Below are 12,309 nucleotides of genomic sequence, written 5' to 3' on the forward strand. Positions count from 1 at the left end.
TCATTCTATCAAAGGACCATATCCATCGCTTTTTAAATCCTGTATGCTAGAGACCCATAGTATCTGAGAACAATTTTTATGAATTCTTCACGTGTATCTTATCTATGACAACAAGGTACAAGAGGAAAACCAGTCCATGCTCAGGATGCTCTTTGGAAAAAATAGGTTCTCACCAGGGATCAGTTTCTCCAGTCTCTAAAAACAAGTTTAAGGTACCTCATTTAAATCATTACAAGAAAATCTGCACTGTCATTCTACATGAATCGCAACCACTTGCAGGATGAACAACATTGCTCCATTCATTTAAAATTTACAGCATTAAGAATTAATAAAGTCTCTATAACATCTGCATTATTAAAGAGTAATGATTCCTGTAGAAATCTGCCTGTAATAGGTTTACTGTTTTTATCGCTTATAATGTCACCAATTTTCTTTATAATGTCCTCAAAAGATTCTCTTCATATGTACTTTGAACTTTATTTACACTGGCTATATTTAAAAAATAAATACATAGATTTAACTTGGGTAATATAACGACAATGTACAAAAAGTACACTATGGTGATGACAAATGAATGTTACTGGTATTATCACCTGACCAATACATGAATTTATATAACGGGTATAATTTCCATACTCAATAGTAACATTACTTTTCTTTTTGCAGTTAATGTTAAAATAGTATCAAAGAAATAAGAGAGAATACTATATTGCATAATCTTTTTTATAATCTTATTTTTTACAACGGTCTTCTTTGTTACAGAATTTTAATTATTTTTCTTGCACAGACAAAAACAACTAACATAAGAACACTGATGATATCTACTTATTCTTGAAAGAGAGAGGTAGGGAATGAGTTCTTCTAGCTCCCGTTATTTCTTTATGCCTCAATATATCTGTGCAATAGTTACTATTGAATTCTTGTTTTGAGCAAAATTAATTCTAGTGCACTTTACAGAAGTTATTCAATATTAAAATTACAAACTTTCATAGACTTTTTTCAGCATTCAGTGTGAGAAAGGTTATCAATAAGAACTGCTTTAAAAAAAAAAAACCTAACAGTTTCTTTGCTAACTATAGCAGACCATTAGAAATTATTTTCTTTCTCATGCTGTTATTCACTTACACACTGCATATTTGCTTCAATTCTCCAAGGGAAGAAATCTGGCTCTTGTGGGAAAAGTCCACCCCTTTCTACATGTTTGCTTCCTTAAATGAAAGGAACACACCCCCTTACATTCTTTGAAATGTGTCCAACATGCACAGAATTGTAATAGCACTCTATTATTGACCAAATTAGAAAATCTTAAATGAGAATCAAATATTGTTAAAATGTTATGTGTTTTGAATCAGGAGAACTAAATGACACACACATAGGTAATAGAAATGAACTATGTTCACTCTAGTATCTACATTTGGATGCTGAGACCACTTGTAAGTGTCAGTGGAAGAAATCTGTCACTATTTTTGTGCACATGTATGTTGTATAACAACTCAAGAAGAGACCCACAAATGCTACAGGTTTTTGAGTGTATCCCTTGAATTTTAGACCCATTAGGGGAATGCCTCCTTCCTTTCATAAATATTTTAAAGAAAAAATATTCAGAAGTTAAAGTATCCATCTAAATAAGTACAATCTGAAAGCTGTTAGAAATCATAGAAGGGCAGAAGTATTGAAAGTCTACGCTCATGACACTAATGACAGAAAACTCACACCAAAGTTGATATCCACTAACTTCTACCTCATTAAGACAATCTGCTGATCATGAGAAGTTGTGTTCTAACAAGTCTTCCTTCTATGATGTAGAATAATACACTCGCTAGGCACGTTTTTTTTTGTTATTTTCTAATAAAGTGATATACTCCGTATTTGTGGGAAATCTGTGCATTTATCTTTAATTTTATTTTTCTAAACTCTTTTTCTTTATTCCATTTCACATAGAAATGTGCAAGTATAAAGACACAAAGTAGGCAAATTTTTATATATTTTAAAATATTTTAATGTTTAAATAAGATGGTTAGTCCCCTTGCAGTATGTTCATCAGGCAGTCCCCGACAAACTCAGCTATACAGTTTCCAGGCCTACAAAATGGAAGCTCTACTATTCCGCCTATGTCTCTTCACTTAGAATAAGAGTGAATATAAACAGTGAATATATAAACTGGAACTCAAGGTAATAAACTTATTAAAACTTAGTAAGATATTGTTATGGCCAAAGAAAAGCTGCAAGTGTGTGCCACAAATCCACTCAGATGAAACATCTCATTCAATAGAATTTCTTATCTTATAATAATGCACAGAAAATTAAACACATAAATATTAATTTTATGTATCACAGAAAATGTAGGCAATGAAAATGCAATGTTTACATTTATGGGTGACTCATTAGTGTTTTATTGTGTGAAACACTAGGAGGCATCAGTTGGGTAAAAAAGGACTTCAATTTTTAAAGAAGCAAGAAATTACTGTAGAGTGGATGTGTAAGAAGTTGGGGTTTTCAAAATGTTATTATGTAAACCAAAACTTGATTCTCTGAAATAAACTCTCAAAACATCATATTTTGTTGTAAAGAATAATCTGTACATCACATTCATGAAATACATATAATTTGACCAATAAACACCTATCAAGATATATTTCAAATGTATGGATTCATAACTATGTAATTACACATTTTTATGAAGAATGTATTTGGGAACAGAATAACATAATGGCTATTGACTACTATGAATTTTCTGCTCAGTTATTCAATATCATGAGTGTATGTTTTATTTCTGGCAAATTTTGTTTTGTGCTCTCTAGAACGCCTCTGAAAATGCCTACTGCATTTAAACCTTATGATAACTGCTTCAGATAAGCAGCCAGAACTTGATGTCTGTTCATAAAGAAGTGATGGAACTTAAAAATTTAAGCAATGAAGGTATATATATAAAGGACATGTTTTCTCTTTCTTCACTACTGAAAGCCTGTTACTTGAAAACTGAGTTTTCTATTGTTTGAATGGCTCTTCATAATGATGAAGCAACAGGGTTGTGGTATACTTATCTAGCAATCATTTGAAATTGGAGTGTCTTGCTATTCCTCAACAATCAGCTTTTATCTTTGACCTATCAAAATAACATGTGAACTGCGTAATCCGCCTTTTGTAAGGTGCACAGACTCTGTTGTTGCTCCTGGTTTTGTGAATCGCCTCTGTAATCTGGTTTGATTTCCTAAAGATGACAGATCTCGGTGAACAGTCAGGCTTTACTGAGTGCAGGGCAGTCCACGCGCCCATGAGATTAAGGTACAGTGCTGAGGTCGGGGATCTTAATCACCTATCCTTCCACATGCAGCACGCAGAGTGAACATCAGTGATTAAATCTTTTCATTGTGTCCAGGCAATCACTATATTCATAAAACGAATATGTGCATTTTTATAAATTTTAGATATTAATCTGCCTGGTGTGATCTAAGGATGTGCTTTTGAAAAAAAGTATAACTTTAGTAATAATCTCTCTAAAGTCCATTCTGTAACCCTTAATTGCATAGGAAATTCTCCCATGTTGTTTTGAATCATGTCCCTGAAGCCAGGGTTCTCTGTTTAATAACTATTTTTTTTTGTTGTTATTATGAGCATAAGTGTTGCTGCACAGTTATTTCCCCATTTTTGTCACTTTCTGAGATTTCATAGACTGAAGATATACCGCATTTAGTGTTGGGAAATAAAACCACAAAACATAATACAATAAACAGAAGAAAGTTTTGAAATATAATGTTAACATATGCCAAGGAGTTATTTAGCTCAGCTTTTTATAAAAGAAATTTAATACAATAAATCATTTATTAGAAAGATATGCTTGTAGTGCTATTCAATTTATTTACTCGGTGTAAAAGTGAGGGCTAAGGAAGAAATACATAGAAATCTGAAAAATATAAAACATGATGCCTTTTCAGTATTCAATTTTGAATCAATAGACAGTCCTTTTCACTATTGGAATAAACCATTTCCACCAAATTTTGAAAACCGAGTATGTTTCTAAAGAATAAAAGACACAAGGTGCAGTAAAGTCCTTGTTATTTAAATTTCATGTATTTAATGTTATACGTTTCTATTTTGAAAAGTTAATAATATATGTGACTGCATACTTTTAAAGTATGAACAGCTCAGAAAAGGTGGAAAATTGACTTTTTAATATAAAGTGTTCATTGTTATTTAAACCTAAGAAACAAATTAATATTTAATAAAAGTTAGGTCTTTAATATTGTCTTTGACATGCATACACAGCAATCAGAATGTAAATAGCGTAATTAATGAGTGAAGGAAAATACTGTCTTTTGTAAGAAGTCTGGAAAATATGTCACAAATACTCCAAAGCTTTGTGAATTGCATTAGCAAATAACAGTAAATTTTTATAAAGTTTAGTAAAACTTGAAGCAAAGATAACTGCCAATTATTGTCTCCTTAACATGACTAGGGAATCATATTTTAAACATTGAGTTTAAAGTGTGCTTTGATGAAAACTTTTAGAATTGAGTTTGTAGTCTACTATATAGCCAAATGTACTTTCCAACAAATAGATTGAGATTTTTGATTTTAGAGATTTTTTTTCCTCTTGAGATGGGATATTAGCTAGGCATATCTCATTTTACCTGTCAAGTTCTGAATCCACTTGCTTTAGAACTACTTCTTTTAACTTAAGAATTTTATGCATACATGGGGAGACAAAATATGGTTCATTAACTGCATTATATTTAAGTGAAACTGATGGAAAAACAAAAATAATGCTTGGGCCAGATTGGTACATACTGAGCATTTTCAAAGACTAGCCAAAACTGGTATTTTAAAAATGAAGTAAGATGTTTTAGTTTCAAATTGGAGAATTGGAGATTGTTAATCTATTTAAAGCTAAACTTAGTATGCAATACAGAGGTTAAACGGGGTTCACAGGTGGTCACATTTCCATGTCCTTCCAAGTCTCCAGGGATTGGAGTTATTATACTCTGCATAAACATCTTTACTCTGCAACCACAATTCCACTGCAAGGTGCCAGTGAATAAGAGGCTGGTCACTTTTTTTGACTGGTATAATGAGGTGGCTGGAGTTCCCTTTATAGCACTTAGTAAATATATGCAGTCACTAACCATTTCACAAGACAGTGACTATTAGAGTTAGTATCAGATTCACAATGGTAGAATGCACTTTGTGTCAAAGCAATTCTCCACTGAGGACCAGTTAAAGAACTGGCAGAGAGCCTGATTCTACCTATTATACTGTCAGCATTTACATATAAAGGTATTTTATGCAAAAGACACACATCCCTACACTGTGAAGAAAAGAGCTTTTTCCAAAAAATGATAACTACTGGACCTAGAATAGTCGGAAATGTTTCAGGTATAAAATTTCCTTTAAGAATTAATAGCCTTATTCTGGGAAGAAGATAACATTAGTATTAAATTTAAATCCTCACATAATATGTAATAATACAATAAACAGTGTGCTGTGTCTATATATATACTGCCTTTGTGCCAAACTTTATCACTGAGTTTGGTAACTTTCATCCAAAGTCCAAACAGAAGGCAATTAAAGTGACTTAACCTTGTTTCTTTTTAAATAGCTATGTATTTGACTTGACCTGAACAACAACGCATATACTGAACCCCAGCACGAATTGTGAAATGTAGACTACCATGGTCAGGATATTATTTTTTGTCCACACCAACTGAGAAGCCTTCTATCAAGCCAGCATTTTGGTAAGGGAAGGAGATGCACAAAGGTATACTCTGACAGACAGCCATGCTTTAGCTCAAACTAATCCCAAGAATTAGTGGCTCGGAAGCATAACCCAAAGCAAATCAGAGTCTTCGGGGGGGACTCACAGGAGCATCTTTGCACAGCCGCTAAATCTTGAGGCATGTACTTCAAGGTCACAGAACATTCTGTGAAATATTAAAATCCACCAGGCTCCACACACTCCACCATATCAAACATGCTAATGACGTGAACTAACTTCATGAAACTTTAAACACACTGGTATGACAAGAACGAGTCAGGAGTGATTTCAGTAACTGATGGCAAACAGATAAGACTATCTAAAAAGTTACTTTTAGCAACAGACCAGGAAATCATGGAATCTTAAAAAAAAAAAAAAAAAAAAAGAATGCACAACAAACCTCAACTTCAGCCTTCAAAAAGGCACAGGAATAGACCCAGTGCGATGGAATATACTGATGCAGATTTCAGAGACAATACCCAGGCTATTTCTATTTCCTCGAAAAATGTCAGAGGTACTTACATGAAGAAGACCCGATCAGATTAGTCCTTGGGATATTTTCCTTGTTTAAGAGAGAGAGAGAGAGAGAGAGAAAAAAATAACAATAATCTTTACTTCGTCCAGCCTTGAAGTGTTTTTCCACCTGATTCAAACATGCAGCCACGGCGACCCACACAGAACCTTCAAAGTCAATCCAATAGCAGCCTGAAGATGTCTGGGTGTACGCGTGTGCTCAAGTGTCTGTGACTGCGAGCAGAACGAGCAGAGAGCTGGAGACGAAGTGTGTGCGCGCGCGGGGAGAGCGCGCGCGGGGGAGGCGCGCTCGGGGCCGCGCATTCGCGCTCGCCGAGGCCGCTCGGAAGAGGAGGAGGAGGAGGAAGAGGAGGAGGAAAAGAAGGAGGAAGAGGAGGAGGAGGAGGAGGAGAAAGTAGCTCTCAGCAGCCGGCCAGATTAAAAGTAACCAGACTCGTCCAGAAAACTGCGTCCAGGAAGGAAGTGACAGAAGACGAATGGGAAAAGGAGAGCCGCTCGCAGCCTTTGAAACATCGCGTAAAAAAAGCGGGGGGGCGGGGGGGGGCGGGGGGGGGCGGGGGCAGTGGTGGAAGGATATTGGGAGGGGAGGCGGGGGTGGCAGGGCAAATGGAGCAGACGGGCTTGGGGTTCTAAGCGGCACGTCCAAAGAAGTGCCTCTTGCCTTCTTTTTTCCCTTTATTTTGTCCTTGCCCTTGCCTTTGCCTCTGCCTCGCGCTGCCTTTTCCTCTCCGTCTCTCTCTCCCTCACAATCCCAAACCGTTGACTCTCTCCTCGCGAGCTAGAGAAATCATCAGTTTCACTCTCGCAAAAGGGGGGCGGGACTAGACCTCGGAGCATTTTAATAAAACAAACATACAGCAGTTCCCTCCTCACCCCTCCAGTCTCAACTAGATTGATAAATTACTCCACTACACTACTTTAATTATGTATATGGTATGCAGAATAAATCACTGAACATCAGTACCTCAATCAAGCACTTTTAAATGATAATTGCATCTTGGTGAATCAATCTTTCCATTCCTGACATTTTGCTAATTTTAGTTTTACGGTGGGGTAATGGCACATGCCATACGCAAACCTAATGACAATTCTTTATTGCACGAAATGAAGACAACATCGCGAGCGGCGGCTCCCTGCTCTCCCCACGCTGCAGCTGAGAACGCTCGGAGAACCATCTCCGGCAGCAGCGCGCTCGCTCCCCGGGGACTCTGCGAGCCAGCCAGCAGAAAAGTCCTTCCAAAGTCGGGCTCTTTCCTCTGACCAATAGGAGCGCGACCCTAATAGTTGCTCTTGTGACTTTTCCCCCCGTTTGGAGACGCGTTAACCACTTCTTTCTTCCACCCGTCCGAGCGCTCCTCTGTTACTCACGCGTAAAAGCCACCGTCCAGGATGTCTGCAGCACTCGATTCCAGCGCGCTTTTCCTGCACGCCCAGAATACGCGGTTTTCGGCCCAGAAAGGCTGGAGGGCCAGAAAGAGTGCCGAAATACTTCTTATGTGTTAGTAATGTACAAAGTAATAAAATACCAGTTCCTGAAATCTCGACTTCATCGCGGGGCCATGAACTTTCTAATCAGTTTGGAAATATTTACCGAGGCGGCAGCTTCCTTGGAGATTTCCCCCTCCCTCCTCCTACTTCTATCTCTTCCACACCTTACTGGATTTTATCCAGAGCATTAACATGTAAACCAAACCTATTTCCCAAATGCATTAGGCTTCCCTATCCGATAGCTGATGACTTCACTTATCCTGAAGAGTTTCAGCTGCACAGGAAGCAGAAATAGGGACTGATAAGGAAGATACTTATGTTAAGATTTAAGCCCAGTAAACACTTGACCTGACCAGAAAAAAAAAAAAAAAAAGATAGGTTAATATTCAAGATTTAGGAAAGGCTACTAGGGGTTGGGCACCTTCCCTCTCTAGCCAATTACACCACACCCAATAAAGCCAAAGATAAAATACACCAACTAGTACACAAACCATGAAAAGACAAGATTGTATGCCAGTGGAACTATAGATCATATAAAATGTTTAAACCAAATTAAAAATTTTTAATATCGTGAAAGGAAGAAGGGAAAATACATTCGGGAAATAAAAACTTTGAACGTACAGGAGTAGACAATAGAAGTATACTGAAATATCTAGCTAATTAAAGATATTTCCTCACTTTAAAAAATTCCTTTCAGCACTATGTGTTTAACCCAATGACTAGTTGCATTTCCTGTGAAGTTCTGCACCATGCCTCTAGACTATTTTAATGTATGATTCAAAAAGCCTCCTGCTTCATTGTAGGGGCTATTTGATGTGAGTAGCTTTTCTCAGAAGAGTGGGCTCAACATTTAGGTGTCTGCCCCAAGGCTTCACTTGAAAGGAGAAGGTTGATTTTCCAGGCAAGCACAACCAGATCTGAACAATCTTCAGGCTTCTGGCTCATCACCATTGTGACTATCAGCACAGCTAAGATGAAGCAAATGCCATCTGAAATAGTATTATTTCTTGCAGATTAGTATCTACAATATATTTGTTTGCCTGTTTGCTTTTCATCTGGTGAGTTTGCTACTACCATGAATTCATTTTAATAATATGGCAGAGATAGTCTATATCAGGTTTTCATTTAAGGTACAACTTCTAAAAAAAGAATCCAAAAATTTAAAGGTGCACAGTCATTTTGAATACTAAGATATGTCTATACATGGTGGTAAAATGAAATTATTTTAATTTTTTCTAGATTCACAAATGCCTTGACAAAACAAAACAATTGTAGGAACAAATGTTTATTGCCATAGTGCCTGATATTAACGTAATGAATTGTAAAAGCCTATTTTACATGAGCAAATAAACATAGTCAATACATGACTTTCAACCATACTATTTTTGATGGATTATAGATTATTTCTATTTACCACAGTACACTTCAGTTTTAGATGGTTTTCCTTCAAAAATAAATTATTTTACCTTTTAACATCTTAAAGCATTATTTAATAATAAACATTATAACAAACCCATAATTATCAATGATAGTACAAGCATTCAAAAATATGTATAACCCCACACTGTGGATAATTTGGAAATAATTTGGGTCTGGAATGTATCACGGTTGGCCTTTTAAAATATAAAATATTCCCCTCAGCAGATTTAGCTTCTTAATTATGTGTGACCTAAGTTAATATTAGCATTAGTTTTCTTCCCATGAGCCTTTATAGTTGAAGCAGAACAGAAGAGTTTGTGCAAAAATATACAATAGAAAGTCACTGAGATTTAAAATTATTCATTGGTAATTCAAAAAGTGGTTAATACAAAATGTGCTTTGTATTCTTCAAATACTCTGGATTTTTTTTTTTTTTTTTTTTTTTTTTTACCGAAATTATCCTGATCTTTACCACCTAATGGTACTCGGCTATATCATAATGTTTTTTGGTGTAGGGAGGAGCTTGTACTAGGTGTTAGTAGGCCTATATTTTCTGGTTCAAGACTTGTGCCTAACTAATGAGTATGTCTTTTCAGGGCTTCAGTTTGCTTATTAATTAAGTGAGTTACGTGAATTCTCCGATCTATTCCAGTTCTATGACTGGAAAGTAGAAGATTCTTAAACTCTTTAAGCCAGTTGGACACTAGTGGCCTATCATGTTAAATAAAAGGTGACAAATCAGTTAAGAGAAAATGATGTCTGGGATTGACATACTATTTAAATAAACTTTTTTCCCCCAATCACCAAATATTTTCTTTACTAAATAATTGTCATAAATGCTTTATTATGTATGTAAATATATATTTACTTATCCCCCCCCAAAAAAAGAATTGTTTAGCAATATATTTAAAGTGCCACAGAAGTTACAGAGAGCATATTCCTTAGGACTTGAATCTAAGGAAAGCTAATTTCTAATTTCTGTTCAAGGTTGTGTACCATCTTACTCCACCCTCCTCTCTTTACTACTTCCCTACATTAAATCAGCAGTCTACTAAAACCCTGTTCACTGGGTATGCCTGCTTTTAAGCTTGGCCCACGCTGGGTGTAGCTCTTGAAGTGAGCTTTAAAAAATTATTTTAAAGTAAGCTGGGGCGGTTGCCACAGCAACCCACCCTAAGATGAAGAGAGGCTATAGATTAATCTACCCCTCAAGATTATTCAACTGTATAGTATTTGTTCTTCAGCCAGAATACTTTCAACACAAACATAATTGAACGTAGAAGTTCAGAAAAATATAGAAAGTAGTAAGATACAAATTCCAGTAGCATTAAAAATGTTGTATCTTTTTATAGTTACAGTAGAGATGACATACATTAACTTACCCTGAAATGGATTAATTGTAAAAGAGACTTGCAAAGGTAGGCCCTGCAAAGTGACCCATGAGCTTTAAGCAAAATGGCATGGTATTGCTTATAATATAAAGTATATAATGGTTGCATCACACTTTATCACTTTTATGTGTCTACATTATAGATACCTAATGACAAGGAGTTTGGCAGTTTTACCTTTATGAATTAGCTTGGTGGTAAATGATATAACAAATGTTAAGCACTCACCACATACACATACAGTCATTTGCCTTCCATTCTTTACTTCATCTCTTCATAGAAGTTACTTCACAGTTTTCAACTCTTCTTTGGCACCTTAAAATGTGTAAGTACAACAAGGTACACAGTTAAAAACATTTTTTTTTTTTAAAGAAAGCTGATATTAAAGTACATTCAAATAAATTTATTTCTAAAACTTCTAATCTGAAGTAACATCAGTATTAATTCTGATTTTAAAACGAATGTATGCTAAATACAAAATAATTAAAATGATCATTAATTGTGAAAATACTTATAGCCTTTAAAATAAATAGTGCCAAATATCTAAATTTCAAAAATTCTTTAGGTACAGCTTTAGCCTATGCACAGTATACACCATATGGACTGCTTGTGATTGAGAATCTGCAATATGCAAAGGATTTGTTATTCCAAGCCAAGGTTTAATCATATCCTTTATCTCATATCTAAAGAGCCTATATTTATCTTTATTTTTTGTACCTTTAATTTTGTATCTGATTAAGAATTACAAAGGAGAAAGTCAAATCTACCATATCCCAAGCTAACAAAATTTGTCAAGTAGGGATAATGAAGCTGCAACTGAAGTTGCTGAAAGGGCTTATTGTGTATGTTGCCTAAAGGCCAGTTATAAAAACTTCGGGATTAGTGGTGTGGATTCAGTACCCTTTATGAATTCTATTACCAATAATACCTTATGCTTCCCAGCAGCGTTTAACTATACTGAGCACAGACAAATGCTCCTGTGTTCTAATCTCTGTTTGAAACTAGCTTTCTATGACTCCAAGCACACAAATGAACTTTTCCCTGGCTTCAAAATGAGTCTACTCCTCCCAACCGTGAGACATATCAGACCATGATGGTTCCATTGACCCATTTGTATTAGCAAGAAGGCTTTTCATAGTGAAGACTCATTAAGATTTATAAAGCCTCTATATTTGGGTTGACATTCTTAAGATTTATTTTTATTTTTAAATTGCTTCAGGCAAGGAGAAATGAATTCTGGCCACTTTTATTTTAGGGGTGTTAGCTGAGAGTCTTTTAGGCTCAGGCCCACAGTGAGTGAGTTTAAACTTAGTGACTGGTAGTGAGTATCTGTTGACCTGGTGAATACCCTTTCTCCCAGCTCTGCTTGGCTTTACAGTCTGCTAAGTGTGAATCATAATACACATCTCCCAGGGCCTTTTCACCTTACAGAAATGCAATCTTCATGGAATAATGTCTGAAAGATATGCTAAGGCTTTTAACAATGCCACTACAAATTATGATACATTTCTTCCTTTTCCTGGATGAGTATGCCCAAATAAGGCTAGATCAGTAATTTCCTTGCAAATGTGTGGCTGATTAAAAGTATCCATATGCATGGCTAAATTTAATGGACTTTACCTTCACTTACAAAATCGTTAAATGTTCACTGGAACATTCATTCCATCCCATTTCTCGAAATATCACAGAAACCTTCAATTCAAAGAATGGGTTGTCACACTTCCCCTT

General features: G+C 35.7%; 1 protein-coding gene across 14 annotated transcripts in view; it reads right to left on the reverse strand.

The window, feature by feature from the left end:
- The window catches only part of MEF2C (myocyte enhancer factor 2C), a 172,486-nt gene that overhangs the window by 145,991 nt on the left and 14,186 nt on the right, over positions 1–12,309 (reverse strand). For 5 of the 14 annotated variants that reach the window (XM_054512803.2, XM_054512790.2, XM_054512792.2 and 2 more), the window contains exon 1: positions 6,275–6,535. The gene's annotated coding sequence lies outside the window, so the exon portion shown is untranslated. Of the gene's footprint in view, positions 1–6,274; positions 6,536–6,982; positions 7,001–10,809; positions 10,897–12,309 lie in introns of those variants that run through there. The other 9 variants (XM_045898130.2, XM_054512806.1, XM_045898147.2 and 6 more) reach the window with 4 other exon arrangements.

Source organism: Mirounga angustirostris, unplaced genomic scaffold, assembly GCF_029215605.1.
Source record: "Mirounga angustirostris isolate CCGP_5_RB_7025 unplaced genomic scaffold, mMirAng1.0.hap1 SCAF_7, whole genome shotgun sequence".
NCBI classification, from domain to species: Eukaryota; Metazoa; Chordata; class Mammalia; order Carnivora; family Phocidae; genus Mirounga; species Mirounga angustirostris.